The sequence below is a fragment of the Dermochelys coriacea genome, chromosome 20 (assembly GCF_009764565.3).
Source record: "Dermochelys coriacea isolate rDerCor1 chromosome 20, rDerCor1.pri.v4, whole genome shotgun sequence".
In the NCBI taxonomy this organism is placed as follows: domain Eukaryota; kingdom Metazoa; phylum Chordata; order Testudines; family Dermochelyidae; genus Dermochelys; species Dermochelys coriacea.
The window spans coordinates 6,921,378-6,938,959 of NC_050087.2; the positions used below are offsets into that span (position 1 = coordinate 6,921,378).

The following is a 17,582-nucleotide window of genomic DNA, read 5'->3' on the forward strand; positions in this document are numbered from 1 at the left end:
TAGAATTGGGTGCTGAGCCATGTTGTCATGGTGACAGGATCCCATTGCTATGATTTTGGACTTGGGTCAGCACCATGATGATGCTCTGGAGACCCTGGTGGCTCCCAGACTCATGGGTCGTGGTTAGGGCAGGCAGCCCCACTAGCCCCCATTGGCTAACTCTATTCTGCTGCACTGGCCCGGCTGTCATTCGGTTACCTGGGGCTCCTAGTGGTCAGGGCCCAGTGGAGACGTCTCTCCAGCGCTGCTCGGCAGAAGTCAGTGGGAATGCCCAGAAGTCGTCCCTCTTGGCCCAGGCAAACCCCCGTGGCATCCCGGCTGGGCCAGAAGCTTTGAGGATCTGCCCCCTCCCAACAGATTCCAGGTGCTGATATGAGCCCCGCAGCTGAACCTTGAAAGCTTCTGCCATGGCTGGTCAGGTCCCCCTCCCCCCCCCACAGGGGTTCAAGGGGCCCATGACCTCCAGGATCGGGCCCTGTTGGGGATCCCACCCACTGCATCCCTAAGCCCCCTCCCCAACATGCCTCCCCCTGGAAGCTGCTAGCTCCCAGTCAGAAGTGGCTTTTCCCACGGGGGAAGGCGGAAAGGGGGGGCAAAGGGGCAAAGGAGGGGGGCATGGGGGACGGGAGAGAAGCGAGTGAAGGAGAAAATCCGGCGGAGGAGAAAAGGGGAACGAGCCAGGGCCGGCGGGGTGGTGAATCAGACCGCCGTCCCTCCCCTGCAAGATGGGGCCCAGCCCCAAGAACAGACCCCCCCACCCGCCGCTCCCCGTGGCCATTTTCCTGGCTCCCGCTAAAAGGGGCGGCGATGGGGGACTCTCCGGAGCAGCCATTTAGTATGCATAGAATAGCAGAGAACCAGGCACATCTGCTTAGCACAGCAAGTCCTGTCATATAACTGTCTCCCTCACTATCTGTCCATAAAGAATGTCCCGGAATTGGTGTAATTCAGAGAAATTAATGATAGCTTTATGTGGGATTGGACCCCAGAGGAGCCTTAACACTTCATAGTCCATCTGATCAGTTATACACATAGCTCCATAGCAACCATTTGGACCCCGGCCAGCTGCATTAAAGGTTATTACTAAAAACATGACCTGAAAAGCTAGCGCCGCATTATGGGCCGAAAAAAGACAGCGCCGGCAGGCGCGGGGGAAGGGGAGGAGGAGAACGGGGAACAAACTAGCGAAGCAAAGTTTCAGCAAAAAGCCGCCTGCCCCCGCCGCTTTCCATCCCCGTTTCCAGGGGTGAAATTGACAGAGGGCTCGGCTCAGGGAGGGGCGGGGGTGTGTGTGCGGGGTTTGGCAATTGGATCGCTACCCGACCCCGTTCCCAGCCTCGGGAGGGTTTCTGTGTGGGTGTGGATAGATCTCGGTCCTTGCCCACCCACCCCAGGCTGGGATCCAAAGGGACTGGGGTGGCTGTGGGTTGGAGTGCCTTGGTGGGAGGGAGGCGGGTTGGCAGGGCAAGGGCAGGCGGACGTTTGGAAGTCAAGACCAGGTCTGTCCGGGCAGGCAACGCCATATGAGGTGGGCATGGTGCCCACAGGCCATATGGATGGAGCAGGGTTCTCTGATTGCCCATCCTGCGGCTCTGGGGCAGTATGGCACCTGCGGGAACACAGCTCTGCCCCCTTGATCTGGAGGGGAAGGACAGCAGCGCTCACCGGTTGAATTTGGGGTAGGGAAGGGGAAAAGGGGAGGTGCTCTCTAAGCTCCACCCACAAAACAAACCCCGCCCATGTGAGTCAACACTGCCCCCTGGTGGCTCAGCCAGGGAGTGGGTTTGGTTCTTAGGCAAAATGATGCTAGGAGAGGGGCTGTGATAGACCGCAGGGGTGGGCCAGCCTAGCAGCACCAAGGGAGGGTTAGTTCGAGGAGGCGCTGGGTGATGAGCATGTCTGTGCCAGCAAAGGCTGGCGGCTTCCGGCTCCAGTCAGAGCCTTGCTGGGCCGAGGGCAGCACGGGGAGGAGCCGTCTGGCAGCAGGAGACAGGACTGGGGCTGCCCCGGTCTCTCCCATCTTCCAGCATGGCCTTGCAACGTTCTGGGAGGTGTGCACAAGCGTGGCCCAGGGCGCCCCAGACAGCACCCCTCATGGAGAGGGGTCGGGGTGGGTGATGGGCCCATGACCTGCAGCCCTCCTTGTGGCAGAGGATGGCTGGGCTGGGCCTTGATGGGCAGAAAGAGGGTTCGTAACTGAGGCTGCTGGACGCTGACAGACCCTGGGGTTCTCCCCAGCTATGACCAGGTGCTGCCGCAGGGGGAGCCCTAGATCCTGGCCGGCGGAGCCATGGACTGGATGGCCGACTTCGCCATATGCCATGGGGGGGACTGGGAGCCACGTGACCCTCAGGGATTGGCAGCCTTTGCATTTAACCACCCCTTCCACCGTGGTGTGTAATGAGTCAGGGGGTCTCAGCCCAGCACCTAGTGCCCATGTTTCCACCTCCCAAAAGGCACCACATGGGCAGCTGCCAAGGACGGGCTGAGACATGGAGCCTGAGCCACTCTCATGTCCCCTTGGGCATGGGAGGTCCCCCTGGCATCGCAGGGGGAGAGTGCTTTGGCACTGGCGGTACTGGCCCTGTTCTGTAGATGGAGAGAAGGCGCCAGCCTCCAGCGCCGCTCACCCGGCGCCTCCCCCTAGCGCAGACGGCAGCTCAGGGCCCCTCCTTCAAACAGACCAGAGCTGGAAGCCCTCAAGGATGGGGCAGTTTGGGTCCAGATCCGGGGCTGGGGCCCATCTTCAGGGCGGCTTATTGGGCACCGTCTCTCGCGACCCCCACCCCCGCCGACTCCATGGTTGTGGGTCACTGAGTCAGCTACGCAGCACATGGGGCCCAGTGCTCTCCTGAGACCCCCCCTCCAGCCGATGCCCACCCTCTCCCTAGGCACTGGGCGGGGGATCAGATCCTCGCCCCGGCCCTGATCCAAACAGGGCGAGCTGCTGGCTCCCCAAGCTGCTCTTCAGGAAGAGTGATGCCCGGTGCACCTCCCCCGCACCCTCCCCCCCCCCCCCCCGCCACAGTCAATGAACTGCTAATTAAGCAGATGAGCCAGACATCTCTGCTACACATGTGCACCTGGGCTCCTGCATGTTGCTTTTGGGGAGGAGGGGTCATCCCTCCCCACAGCATGGACCATGCAGACAGCTCAGATTTAGCCTCCTGCAAGAGACCATTACACTGGGAGGACCCGGTCCTCAAGCCAGACAAGAGGTGGGGCTGAACAGGGACCGTAGCCCCCACCCCCAGCAGGCTGAGCCCAGGGAGAGGGGAGTCTCATGTATTGCGGATGGTGAGATCCTCCTCCCGGATTTTGCAAAGCACTGTGTAGGTGACTGGTAAAGAAAAGCAGAAAGGAGCTGTGATCCCAGGGCTGCCAGCTCCTCCTTCCTTGGCCGCAGCGTTCCAGCGATCCCAAGTGTATCATGAGATTCGATGTGACTTTGTTCCATCAGGCACCAGCTTCTGGAGTCACGGGTGACAGGCAAACCTCAGCTGTTATTGAAATCACGAAAGGGCAGAAAATGGGAGTAACGGGACCCAGAAAGGCTCAGAAACCAGGGAGCCAAGAAAACCCCATGATATTTTCAAACCTCACGATTTTACAACGATCTCATGACTTCCAGGCCAATCTTTACATGCCAGTTGCATCATTTTTACACCCATCTCCCCATGTTAAAGCCAGTCTCGTGATTCTTATGCCAGTCTCCTGACCTTTTACCCCAGTCTCACAATTTTGAACACAGGATGCTGGCCGTGCTGCTGGCTCATGTAGGACGTACTTGACTCTTGCACCTATGGTCCTGCCCTTTCGCCAGGAGGGATGAGTAGTTTGTAGTCTGGCACCACAGCTGCCCGAAACCCACCTCTTGGACAGGTGACCTGCAAGAGAAGCAGCCAGGTTGGGCAGTTAGAGGCATCCGGGGAGGCGGGGGGAAGCCGTAATGAGGCCCTGGTGGTCTGTCACATTAGAAACTCCCGGACTCATCCCCAACCGTGACAGTTTATGGTAAAGTGGGCCGCTGACTGGATCGTGGCCAGAGAAAGCAAAGTCTGCTTCAAGCAAAGGCAAAGTGAACTTCGATTGATGGTTTAAACTTTGGGGTGGGGTTTTTTAGCACCTGTCATTACAAAACCTAAACTTAATTTCCCCAATACAAATTTCCCCCTAGTGTTACTCATACCTTCTTGTCAACTGTCTGTAACGAGCCTCTCTCTTACCACTTCAGAAGTTATTTCTATTCCCTTGGGGTCCTGTTGTTAATTGATTTCTCTCATTAGATAAAAAGAAAAGGAGGACTTGTGGCACCTTAGAGACTAACAAATTTATTTGAGCAGAAGCTTTCGTGAGCTACAGCTTACTGCATCTGATGAAGTAAGCTGTAGTTCACAAAAGCTTATGCTCAAATAAATTTGTTAGTCTCTAAAGTCCCACAAGGACTCCTTGTTATTTTAGCACCTGCGTAACTGTGATGCCTGACCTTAGAGGCACTAGTAGGGAGAGTGGTGAGAACAGGGGATTGGGGGCCAGGACTCCTGGGTTCTATTCCTAGCGCTGACAGGAGCGTGGTGAGAACAGGGGATTGGGGGCCAGGACTCCTGGGTTCTATTCCTAGCGCTGACAGGAGCGTGCTGAGAACAGGGGATTGGGGGCCAGGACTCCTGGGTTCTATTCCTAGTGCTGACAGGGAACGTGGCGAGAACAGGGATTGGGAGCCAGGACTCCTGGGTTTTATTCCTAGCGCTGACAGGGAGCATGGTGAGAACAGGGGATTGGGGGCCAGGACTCCTGGGTTCTATTCCTAGTGCTGACAGGGAATGTGGTGAGAACGGGAATTGGGAGCCAGGACTCCGGGGTTCTATTCCTAGTGCTGATAGGGAGCGTGGTGAGAATGGGGGGTTGGGATTAGGACTCCCGGTGCTGACAGGAGCATGGCTAGAATGGGATGGGCGCCAGAACTCCTGGGTTCTATTCTTGGCACTGACAGGAGTGTACTTAGACCAGGGGACTGGAATCAGGACGCCTCAGTTCTATTCCCGGCGCTGACTGGTGCGTAGCTAGAACAGGGGGCTGTGAATCAGACCTGCTGAGTTCTATTCCCAGCCCTACCACAAATGTACTCTAGGATCTCACTTCCCCTCTCTGAGGAAGGGACCTTTGGAGGCTCCAGAGAGGGTCCCAGTCCTATCAGTGCTGGGGGGCGGGGGTAGCAGTGGGTGTGATGCCTTAACCCCTGGCACCCCCCAGCTCCGCTGGCCAGAGTGTGACAGCCGCTAGCCCGTGCAGGCATTTTTGAGTTGATTTAAGGGAGCCTGGCCTGGAGCAGACAGCGTGTTACAATGCTGTGTAAAAACACAGCAACACTCATCTTGTGAAGCGATGATACAGGCAATCGAGGCCAATTAAGGACAGCGCTTCTTATCAGCGGGGCCATATATCATTGTTCCAACCCGGCTTATCAGCCAGCCACGGCCTCCCCCTAACCCTGCCTGCTAACCACGCACTCTCCATGACTGATGTCAGCTCCGCCCAGGGTCTGCCGTGGGGCTTGAACAATTTCTAAGGTCCCAAGAGCCCCTGGCATGCTGAAGTTGAGAGCTGAAGTGCAGCCACCTCTGGGGAAACGCGAGGAGTCAGGGATGGAGAATGAGGAGGGCATTGAGATCTCAGACATCACATGCACCAAGCTGTCTGGGATCAGGAAAAACAGAGCTGGGATTCAAACCCATAATGCCAAGGAGGGGAGGGTGTCCTAGCCCTAGAGCCAGATTACTAAGCCATCCCTGGGCAGGCTGCAGTGCTACTGGTGCTCTCCCAGGCTCTGGACCCTCAGTGTGTCAGCTGATGGACTTGAATCCATGTTCTTTAAATTCTCAGGGTGGGTGAGATCTGAGTTAGAACCAGAACCCTGATCTGCTGGGCTGGCTCATTTGAACAAACCCTTAGCTCCAGCCTGAAATTGGCCCAAACAGACACAAGCTCTCTCCATGCTGGGCTCTGCCTTCTCCTAGGCCTGTTGGAAGGACCCCTCTGGAGCTGCCCCTTGCCTGAGGGATCAGTGCTCAGCCCATCCATCGGGGATCTCAGAGCACCTTACAAAGGGGAGCTAATGATTTCCCACTGGCCTCCAGGCTGGGCTGGTGCCATTCACTGCACTGATAGTTTGCAGGTAAAGTCTCCCCTCCCCTCCCAGTTCCACAGCTGCCTCCTAGATCCACCCCCCGTTCAATACAGTCCAACTGGCTCTCCCCCAATCCCATGAGCCGGCCCCAACCCTGGGGCCCCTATACTCCATCATTGCCAGATCCACCGGGCCCATGCACTCAGCCCCCCACCCCAATCTGGCTCCTCTTCCTCCCCCATCCTTGACCCTCTCTGCCCCAGGGCCATCTCGCCCTGCAAGGACAGGAGCGCACAGAGCTCAGCATCCCGCAGGGCGGAGCCCCAAAGGGCCAGTGCCCCGCTGCCCCCAACAGCCCCGCGGTTCATAGCTTTGTCCCAATGGACTGGAGCAGCACCGGTGCTGTGCCTCCTCCCCATGCCCTGCCTGGGCATTAGGCGTAGCAGCAATTACTGCTCCCCCCACCCCCAGATCCAGCCCGCAGACCTGTGGATTGGTGCCTGTGCTATGCCATGATACCTGAAGCTGAACAACTGAGCACCCAAGGCCTGGGAAGGCAAAAACGGCACAACCTACTGCCACCTGGTGGCCTATGGCTGGGAGTACAGAGCCTCAGGCCAGAAGTCACTTAAATGCCACTAAACCATTGGCATAGCCTCCTGCCACCAGGCACCTCCCTGGGGCTGTTAGCCAAGATCCTGCCTGTATTTCTCCAGCACCCAAAGCCCTTGCTAGAGTTTATTAGGCAGAGATGAGGGTCTCTCCTAGGGGCCACTGGGTGGCACGTGGTCTGTAAGTCCCGGCGTGAGCAGAGAAATCGGCTGCTTCAGGGGCCTTTTCAACCATCAGACAAAGGCAGGGCAGGATCCCAGGGGCTGGGAGCTGCAGGTTCCCAATGGAAATGAGATGCAGATGGAAGGGCAGCACCCATGGAGGTGCTGGATTCTCCATCACTTGGACCAGATGTTCCATTGAATGAAAATTGCTTCAAAAACCAGTTCAGTGAACCCCAGTTTTGACACTGACGTGAGGCCCGAGTGGATGCTCCCCTGCTGGTCTCCAGATCCATGAATCTAAACCCCATGGCCCTCCTATAGGTTTAAAGCTGGTGGCGTTGGGTTAGCCGCCGCCTGGAAAATTACCAGTGGGAGCTAAGCTGATATGAACCAGGCTGACACCCAGGTCAGTGTCCCCAGGTAACAGGTTTGGCTCTAGTCAGATGAAATCAGATTCAAACCACAACCGTGGTTTAAATCCACTTTGGGTGTGAACCAGGCTTTGGGGTCTTTCCGTCGAGGCTGGGAATCTTTTGCCAAGATCTGGCTGCAACCACAAACATCTTGGCCTGGTGCAGTGTAGCAGGCGATTCAGGGAGCCCAGGGCTCAGAGAGCAGGGAGGATTGCAGGTCGGGATTGAGGGGCACTGCAGAGCTCTGGGGGGGTTGGGAGGCCAGGACTGGGGTAGTAGGAGGCTTGGGGTCAGCACTGAGGGGCATCAGCAGAGCTGTGGAGGTTGAATCTTGGCCAGACCTGCCTGCCTGACTCTGGCTGTTGCTCTCACCCTGTCCCTCCCCTTGCTGACCTGGGTGGGGATGGAAGGAAAGAAGGGGAGAATCTCCCAAAATGGGCACTGGCTGGAATGGCCCAGAAGCCCCTCCCTGGGCTCTGCTGGGGTGGCCTGGTGCTGCTGGCATCAGGCTGGGCCCAGTCCTGCCTGCTGTATGCCCCTTGCACAGGGTTATTGGGGGGGGGGGGGAAGAGGAGGTTACTTGGGGGGGGGTGTTGCTCTTTCTCCTGGTGAGAATCCCTACTCTGAGCCCATGTGGGAGGGGCAGGGTGGAAACTCCACCCCTTTGAGAGCCATGGGACTCTGGGGTTTTGCTGTCCCTGCTTCAGAGTCCTGCCCAGTCCAGACACACCCTGGTGAGAAGCCCCCCTGCAGCAGCTTGCAGTCGCCTGAAGCACCAAGCCAGGGGCTGACAGAAGAACAGAAGCTAGAGAAGGAGAAACCCTGTTAACCCTCTCCCAGCCTAGCTCAGGACTGATCCTTGCAAGGCAAAGATCTTGGGTTCTGCCCAAGGCAGTTCTGTGGTACCAAATGACGGGGCTTGCGGCCATTCCTTGGGGATGATTCCCTGGTTGGATCTATCCTCTAGCTACACACAGATGCTGCACTGGTTTAACTAAAGGGAGAGATGATACTTAGGATGGCCCAGTGGTTAGGGTGCTAGGCAGGGACCTGGGTTTAGATCCCTGCTCTGCTATTGATCGAGCAAATTGCTTCTTTTCTCTGTGCCTCAGTGCTCCATCTATGCAATGGGCTGATAACCCCCTGTGAGGCAGGGCTGGGCTGTGAGGATAAATACTCTAAAGATGGGGAAGCACCACATAAGAAGGTAAAAGATGGCTAAACTGGTGCAGCTTTGGGGTTGTGGATGTTGGGTAATGTACAGGTAGAAGCTAGACCAGTCTAAGTCATAGCTGACCTGAGGTAAAGAGGTCCACATGCCAAGTGGCACTGGTTCAGTGGCACGCCTTGGGCTGAATTGGCACTACTTTGTACATAGTCCAGGCTAAAAGGGAAATTAAGGTATAGACATGGGCAGCAGGCTAGCCCCAGCCCCAACCCTTCTACCCGTGCTGCCCCCCTCCGTGGCTGGAGCCCTGAGACTTGCCCCCCCCAGAGGAGTCCTGAGTGCCCCCACTTTGGCTTCCCCTGCAAGAAGCATTTGATATGCCCCATGCAGGTTCTGGGGCAGCTGAGGAGGTGGTATTTGTTACTCAACTTCCTGGGTTCATCAGTAATCTCTCTGGAGTCCAGGGAGATTATGGATGAACCCACAAAGCTGAATAGCACATACCTCTTCCTCAGCACTCTCCTGGAACCTGGAATAAATCAAAAACTTCCCCTCAAAACCCAGGGTCTGGCAGCTGCTCTGTTATACCAGCTGCCCCTGGGCACAGAGCAGAGACGTTACCTGCCCAAGCTCAGTCAGTAACAGAACAGGGAAGAGAGCCCAGGTCTCCCAACTGCCCCAGCCTCTCACAGTTGTGCAGTGCCACTCTCTATAATCTCGCTCCCCTTTCTGAGGGGGAGAAGGTGCATGGCCAGCCCCATGCTACAAGCTGAACCAAGAAGGGGGGAATGTGATGGAGTTCAGCTTTGCGATGGGGCAGGACTTACCCCTGCAGCACCTCCTGCTGGTCATCCAGGGAATTAGTGTTTCCAGCCTCCAGAGTGCCCTCCACAGGCTGGTGTCCCACTTGCCGCTGGCCCCTGTGTCCCTCCCAGACCCCAGTGCCCCTTTCACACTGGGGTGCTGCCCCCTGGCAGTACCCCTACAGATCTGGGTCTCCCTGCCCCCCAGGGAACTCTTACCCTCTATCCCCACCTCACCTCAGTCTTGGCAACTGACAATCACCCTCTAACACCTGCTCCCTGGGGCAGACTGCAGTATAATTGCCCCATATCATTGGCAAGGAGGGTCTAGACCTGCTGCTTCTGCCTACCCTTGGGCTGCCCTCTGCAACACCAGTACCCTTTTCCTAGGGCTTCATCAAGGCCTGCAGCCTGGGGGTTTCTCAGGCTGGAGCTCCCCAGCTCCTCTAGCCTTTCCCCAGCCCTGCTCCACTTTAGGTAGCCTGCTCAGCTCCTAGCAGTCAGGCATCTCAACATCTCAGGACAGACTGTGTCCTCCTGGCCCACTGCCCTCTTATAAAGGCCAGCTGGGCCCTGATTGGGGTGTGGCCACAGCTGGGGCTGTTTCCCCAATCAGCTGAGGCGAGCTGCTTTCCCTAGGAGCAGCCCTCTCGCAGCTTCTGCCCGGGCTGATTTCAAGCCCTTCAGGGCAGGGGCAGAAGCAGGTGATCCCCCCGCCCCCAATATTACAGGAGGGAGAGGTCAGTCTGCTCGGGCTGCCCTGCTGGCTGGAGCTCTGCCTCCCTCCCTGGATGGCCACTGCTGTGGGGAGGGGGGGCCTTCCAGCCTGCCCACCCCTCTGGAGGGAGGAGAAGTGAGGACCCCTCCACCACTGTTGTCACCCCTTGAATTGTCCGTAGATAGAGGAAACGAGACAACCTCAGGGGCGGCAATAAGATGGACGGTGGTGGGGAAGGGGGCGAGCGACTCACTGGGGACAGAAATAGGATCGGGGTGGGGGCAGAGACAGGGCCAGGGGCAAGGACGGAAGAAGGGGCGGGAGCAGGGACAAGGGCTAACATTGGGACCGGGGCAGGAGAGGGGCCGGGAGCAGGGGTAGGAACAGGAGTGGGGACACTGATGAGTTCATGATCTCCGGCTATCGGGGTGCGGTTCCTCTCGGCCAGGATTGGGGGACAACGGGACAGGGGTTAGAGAGGGGCCTTCACTGACGCCAGGCACGGGAGCTGTGAGAAACACGTCGCACACAGCCATGGCGTCAGGCACTATGGATACTTCAGTGGGGCCCCCCTCCGGAGGGGAAGCCAACCGCTCCATCCGGGTGGTAGAGGGCATGCCCACAGGCTCAGGACCCAACTGCTCGGCATCAGCCATCGCCTCTGGGGGCTCGGCAGCCTCAGGTGAGGTGCCATCCACGGCTGGGCAAATAGGGAGAGCCAGGGCCACCCCCAGGACCAGAGCAGGGGCTACAACTGGGAGTGAGGGGCAGGGAGAAGGAGGAGGGGGCAGTGGAACTGAGCCACCGCCCAGATCGAAGCCCGCTGGTGGTGGGGGGGGTCGTCGTACTCCCCCTGGGTGACCGGGGTCAGATCCAGGGCCTCAATCTCCTCAAATATGGAAGTAAAGTCAGTCCCTGCGACCCCAGAGTCCTCCCCGCCAGGAACCGGGGCAGTAATAGCCCCGCTATCAACAGCGGCGGGGGGGCACAGATGGCAAAGGGGCCAGGAGAACTCCTACAGAGGCCTCCTCGGGAGGGGACTCAACAAGGGCGGCAGTGGCATCTCCGTCTGCTGCCATGGCTGCTATAGCCAGCGTCTCCTGCTGAGCTCCATCCGGAGGCACGGCAGAAGATGTAGGGGGAGGGATAGCTCATTGGTTTGAGCATTGGCCTGCTAAACCCAGGGTTGTGAGCTCAATCCTTGAGGGGGCCATTTAGGAATCTAGGGCAAAAATTGGGGATTGGTCCTGCTTTGAGCAGGGGGTTGGACTAGATGACCTCCTGAGGTCCCTTCCAACCCTGATATTCTATGATTCTATGATTCTATGTAACAGCGTCAGCCCCCCGCAGCATTTTTCGGGGGCCTCCTCTCCCTCCTCGTCAGAGGGGAGGGATCGAGCCCGTGATTTACGGGCGCCACACTTCCACCGGCGAGCACCCAGCCCTCCAAAGTGGAGGTGGAGGGTCAGTCAGCAGGGGCAGGGCCAAGGGCAAGGGCGATCATTTTGGGGCTCGGGACAGCGAGAACAGGACAACAGGAGGAAGGGAAACCTCCCCCTGGGGCGGGCCCTCTCCCTCAGCTGGCAGAAGTCTTGCCACCCTCTCCTCCACAGGAGGAGGGGCAGCGGTAGTGGCAGCCGGGCTGCCAGGGTTGCCGGCAGTGACAGGGCCAGTGCCCTCCTGGGTCTCAGGGGTCCCGGATGCTCCTCCGGGCCGGGCCAGGGGCCAGTCCCTCCGGACGTGCCCCGTTGCCCGGCAGAGAAAGCACTGGGCCTCCCCTGTTGAATAATGGACCCGGTAATGGGCCCCCTGATAGGGCACCAAGAAGGACTCCTCAAGCGCCACCCCGCCATGCGTCGCCGGCGGCACTTGAATCTGCACCTGCCAGCGGAAGGACAGAACGTGGCGGAGGGCGGGGTCCTTGCAGCCCAGCGGGAGAGGGCTGATGATGGAGGTGGGTTTCCCCAGGGTGGAGAGGGCAGGCAACAGGCCAACGTTGGGCAGAAAGGGCGGGACGGAGGTCAACACGGCTCCAGCCATCGAGGCTAGCTGGCGGCTGGAGTGGGGGGACGAGGTTTACTTTAGCCACCTCAGCACCTGTTCAGCTGGGGTGGCCACCCTGTTCTCCCCCCGAGCTACGGCCCGAGGTGCTGGGGGTAGCCGAGGTCATGCCGGGTCGCCTGTTGCATGTCCGGGAGGGGCTGAGATTAAACCTGGTCAACGTTTACGCCCCAAACGCGGGCCCGGAACGAGTGCGTTTCTATCGGCAGGCGTCGGCCTTTCTTGGCACTCTGGATCCTCATGAGCGCCTGGTCCTGGGCGGGGACTTCAGCACCACCCTCGAGGACCGGGACAGTTCAGGAGTCGAGACATCCCAGGCAGCTGCGGGCATCCTCAGGGAGATCGTGGATCCTCACTCCCTGGTGGATGTCTGGCACGACCACCACCCAGACGACGATGATACCTTTACTTATGTCCGGGTGGAGGGGGATTGGTCGTGCCACTCCCGGTTTGGACTGCATTTATATCTCGCGTTTCCATCTCGCACGAGCCTACGCCTCCAGCATCCAGCTGGCCCTGTTCTTGGATCACCACTTGGTGACCGTGGCAGCCTCTCTCAGTTCGGAGAGGCCGGGGCCGGCCTATTGGCATTTTAATCACAGCTTGCTGGAGGATGTGGGCTTCATGGCGTCCTTCCGGGAGCTCTGGCTGGCCTGGCGGGGACAGTGGCGTGCCACCTCGGCGAGGCGGTGGTGGGATGTGAGGAAGGTGCATGCATGGCTCTTCTGCCGCGATTACACCCGGGGCGCCACCAGGCGGAGGGATGCGGTGATAGGGCAGTTGGAGCAGGAGGTTTTAGAGCTAGAGAGGCGTCTCGCCTCAGGCCCCGAGGATCCACCCCTCTGCGCAGCGTACCGGGAGAAGCAGGAGGAGCTCCAGGTCCTGGAGGACCATCGAGCCCGGGGCACTTTTGTTCGATCCCGCATCCGCCTCCTTCGGGAGATGGATCGCGGCTCCCGCTTCTTCTATGCCCTGGAGAAAAGGAGGGGGGCCAAAAAGCACGTCAGCTGCCTCCTGGCAGAGGATGGGACCCCACTCATGGATCCGGAGGAGATGCGTGGAAGGGCCATGGCCTTCTATGCTAACCTTTTCTCCCCGGATCCGACCGAAGCCGATGCCCGCAGGGTGCTCTGGACCAAACTCCTGACGGTCAGTGCGGGCCACCGAGACTGGCTGGAGCTGCCACTCTCTCTCTGGCCAAGCTCTCGGAAGCCCTCCGTCGCATACCCATTAATAAATCTCCGGGCATGGACGGGCTGACCGTGGAGTTCTACCGCGTGTTCTGGGATGTCCTCAGCCCGGACCTTGTCAGCAACTGGGCTGAGTCCTTGCAAAGCGGGGTCCTCCCTCTCTTGTGCAGGCGAGCTGTGGTCGCCTTATTGCCGAAGAAAGGGGACCTCTGCGATTTACAGAATTGGCGTCCCGTCTCGCTCCTCAGCACGGACTACAAGGTCGTAGCGAAGGCCATCTCGCTGCGGCTGGGGTCTGTGCTGGTGGACGTGGTTCATCCCAACAAGACCTACACCATCCCAGGCCAGACCATCTTTGACAACTTGTATTTGGTCTGGGACCTCTTGGAGCTGGGGCGTAGGGATGGTCTGTCGTTCGCCCTCCTGTCCCTGGACCAGGAGAAGGCGTTTGACAGGGTGGACCACGGGTATTTCCTGGGCATCCTGCAGGCATTTGTCTTCGGGCCCCAGTTTGTGGGCTTTCTCCAGGTGCTGTACGCCAACGCGGAGTGTCTAGTCAGGCTCAACTGGACCCTGAGAGCCGGTCAGCTTCGGGCGGGGAGTACGGCAAGGGTGCCCCCTCTCGGGCTAGCTGTATGCTCTGGCGATCGAGCCCTTCCTCCATCTCCTCCGCCAGAGGTTGACGGAGTTGGTGCTACAGGAACCGGAGCTGTGGCTGGTCCTGTCAGCGTACGCTGACGACGTGCTCCTCGTGGTCCAGGACCCGGATGACCTGATGCGGGTGGAGGCCTGCCAGGCAGTTTACTTGGCAGCCTCCTCTGTCCGGGTCAACTGGGTCAAGAGCTCTGGCCTGGTGGTTGGGGATGGGTGGCAGGCGAGTTCCCTCCCACCCGTGCTTCAGGCCATCCGGTGGAGTGCAGGCCCGCTGCTCTATCTTGGCGTTTATCTATCCACCATACATCCTTCTCCACCGGAGAACTGGCAGGATTTGGAAGCCAGGGTGGGTGAGCGGCTGCGGAGATGGACAGGACTGTTCCGGTGTCTCTCCCTGCGAGGGAGGGTGCTGGTGCTGAACCAGTTGGTCCTGTCCATGCTCTGGCACTGACTCAACACCCTGAGCCCGGCCCTGAGGATCCTGGCCAGGCTCCAGAGGATGGCTCTGGAGTTCTTCTGGCTGGGGCTGCACTGGGTCTCTGCAGGGGCTCTGAGTCTTCCTCTGGAGGAGGGAGGACAGGGCCTGGTTTGCTTGCGCAGCCAGGTCCGTGTCTTCCACCTCCAGGCCCTGCAGAGGCTCCTTTACCGTGCAGGTAGTCCGGCGTGGAGCACGTTGGCGAACGCCTTCCTCCACCGCCTCCGAGGGCTCTGATGTGACCAGCAGCTCTTTTTTCTCCATCCGAGAGGCCTTCCGTGAGACCTCTTCAAGCTGCCGGTCTTCTACCAGGACCTCCTCCAGACCTGGAAGCGTTTTTCAGCAACCAGGTAGATTGTGGCCACCGAGGGAGCCCCTGCTACACAACCTCGATCTCCGTGTGCAGGTGGCCGAGTCTCCCTTGGTGTGTCGGAGGTTGGTCCTGGCAGAAACCATCAGAGTCGGAGACCTCCTGGACTACGACAGGGGGGATTGGGTGGAGCCCCGCACACTCGGATGACGCATGGGGCTTTCCACCCTTCCGACCCCTAGGCACGTACTCCAGGAGGTGAAGGTCGCCTTGTCACCCGATTCACTTGCTTTCCTGCGGCAAGCCCTGCGAGAGGGCGTTCCCTGCCCACCCTCACCTCTGGCCCTCCGGACACTTTTCTTGGGCCACTGTTCTGCGAGCCCTCCCAGCCTCCCTGCTCCCACACTCCGAGCCGGCTGTGTACCCTGCACCCAGTCCGGTTTCGAACTACTCCCAGAAATCATCTGTACACGCTCGTGCTCCATATGTTACATTTCCTCACCGTCGTGTCCTGCCCGACACCAAATGGCGGGGACTATCTTCCACCTAAAGAGGGATAGGAGCCCCGGTGGGCCAGCCTTTATTCCACTTTGGTCCCACGACCCGCCGGGGACATTAGTTGGCGGCTCCTTCATGGAGCCATGAGCACAGGCGTGCACCTGGCGCAGTTCACCCCTACACCTGAGGCCTGCCCCTTTTGCGGCGTGAGGGAGAACCTGGCGCATGCCTATCTCGAATGCGCCAGGTTGCAGCCCCTATTCCGGCTCCTCCAGAACCTCTTGTTGAGGTTCTAGCTGCACTTTTCCCCACACTTGTTCCTCTTTGCACACCCTATCCGTGGCCCCACGAAGTCACGAGACCTCCTCGTCAACCTCCTCCTGGCTCTGGCCAAAGTCTCCATCTATAATACCGGGAGGATGATGTTAGACGAGGGGGTGCTCTGCGACTGCGGGGCCTATTTCCGTTCCTCCCTAGTTTTACGCATAGGGGCAGAGTTCCACTGGGCAGCGTCCGCTGGCTCCCTCGACAGCTTTGAGGAGCAGTGGGCGCTGTCTGGGGTTCTCTGCTCAGTGTCCCCATCCGGTATCCTCCTTTTGAACCTCTGACCTTCACTCCGATCCTGTTTTTCATTAGTTGTCCCACATAATCAGTTGGTCCCTGGGTCCAGTGGTCCCTCCTGTAGGCTGGGGGAGGGGCCTTTAGCCGTGGGTGGGCTTGCGCCTGCCCACTTCCCAGGTTTTTTCCAATAAGACCCTGCTACAAGCTTAATTAGCACCTCTCGGATTACTCTTTGCTACACTTGGCTCCCCTCTAGCCCTGTTCTTCCTTAGATCTCAAAGCACTTTATGAAGAGCTGAGGCAAGAACATTGTCCTTGTGTCTTAGAGGGTGACTGAGTCGGTAACAGCCCCATTTTCAAAGGGGCAGGGATTTGGAGTCTTCTGTTGGGCACCTCTGAGATGGAGGTGGAGACACTCATCTGTGAACATTTTGGCCCGAGTGACTTGCCCAAGGTCATACAGCAAATCGGTGTCAGAACAGGAACTAAGGCCCAGGAGTGCTGACTTCCCTGGCCTGGTTCCTATGCACCTGATCCGGGGAATCACAGTGGTGCTGGCATCTTAAACCAGGACCACCACATGCATTTGTTGGGGTTTTTTTGTTTTTTTTGTTTTTAAAATCAGCTTTTCCAAAGATGGAGAGTGATCAGAACAGTGATGATTAATCTCCACGGAAACAACCAATAAATAAATAGAATTTGTGAGCCAGACACTGCAGTTTCTGGGGAGAGCATCCCAGCCTGGCTGTGAAATTGACTAGGAAGAAAATTGAAACTGATGAGTCCTGTTCCTGGCCAAAGAAAACAGCACAGGCCGGAAAAAGCTTTTAAAGATTCTTTCCATATGAATCATTCTAAAATGTCCAAGTAGCACACATCTCTCCCGCCCTCTCTTTATCCATCTGTTTTTATAAAGTAGTTATTTCTCTAATCATTTCTTTAACCATCGCTTAGGTTCTGGCCAGGTAAGGTTATTCCCCTCTCCCCCCCACTCCCCATGACTGTTAAGCTGACCGCAACTCTGTAATAGTCCCCTGTACGCAGATCTTGCTCCCAGTTACAACGGTGCCAAACTGGAGTCCGCTGGCTCAGAGCTAGCACAAGAATTTCTGCCTGAGCTGGCAATTACACCTCGGGCTGCAGTACGTCTACACTGCAAGCAAAACCCCACAGCAGCAAGTCTCTGGCCTGGCCTATGCTAGAAAATTAGGTCAGCATAACTGCATAGCTCGGGGGTGTGAAAAATCTGCCCCCATGAGCAGCATAGTTGAGTTCACCGAAGTCCCTCTGTAACCAGAGCTAGGTTGATGGACAAGGCCAGGGAGGTAGCCAATGGAGAACCGCTCCTGTTGGCGCAGGTAGTGTCTACACTGTAGTGTTTTAAGTGGAGCCATGCCCTCAGCACTGGGATGCATCGACTTATGCTTGTGGGGCTCCTGCTACAAATAGCCATGTAGACGTTCCCATTCAGGCTCTGAGCTCCAACCTCCTTGCTGGGTTTCAGAATCCGAGTGGGAATGTTCACATGGCTACACATAGCTGCAGCACGAGCCCTGCAAGTCTGACAACCCAGGCTCTGGGACTCGCAGCGGTGGGGTTTGTTTGCCAGGTAAGCGTGCCCAGTGTCTGTGTGATCTTGGGCTAAGTACATTTTTCAAAGCCGGGAGCTGAACATGAGTTTAGGTGCTGGGACTGGGTGGGCTGCTGCACCCCCTGGCTTGATGTGGTTTCCATCACATACAGGGTTTACAGCATAGGTGCCGACACCGTGGGTGCTCCAGGGCTGGAGCACCCACAGGGAAAAATTGGTGGGTGCTCTGCACCCACC

At 58.2% G+C, this 17,582-nt stretch overlaps 1 long non-coding RNA gene across 1 annotated transcript; it reads right to left on the bottom strand.

Moving 5' to 3' along the window:
- Positions 1–2,325: 2,325 nt before the first annotated feature.
- On the bottom strand, positions 2,326–9,807 carry LOC122458321. The gene is made up of 2 exons (XR_006278317.1): positions 9,312–9,807; positions 2,326–3,887 (listed from the first exon to the last, which is right to left on the bottom strand). It is a non-coding gene; the product is annotated as an uncharacterized LOC122458321 (long non-coding RNA).
- Between the last annotated feature and the right edge of the window lie 7,775 nt (positions 9,808–17,582).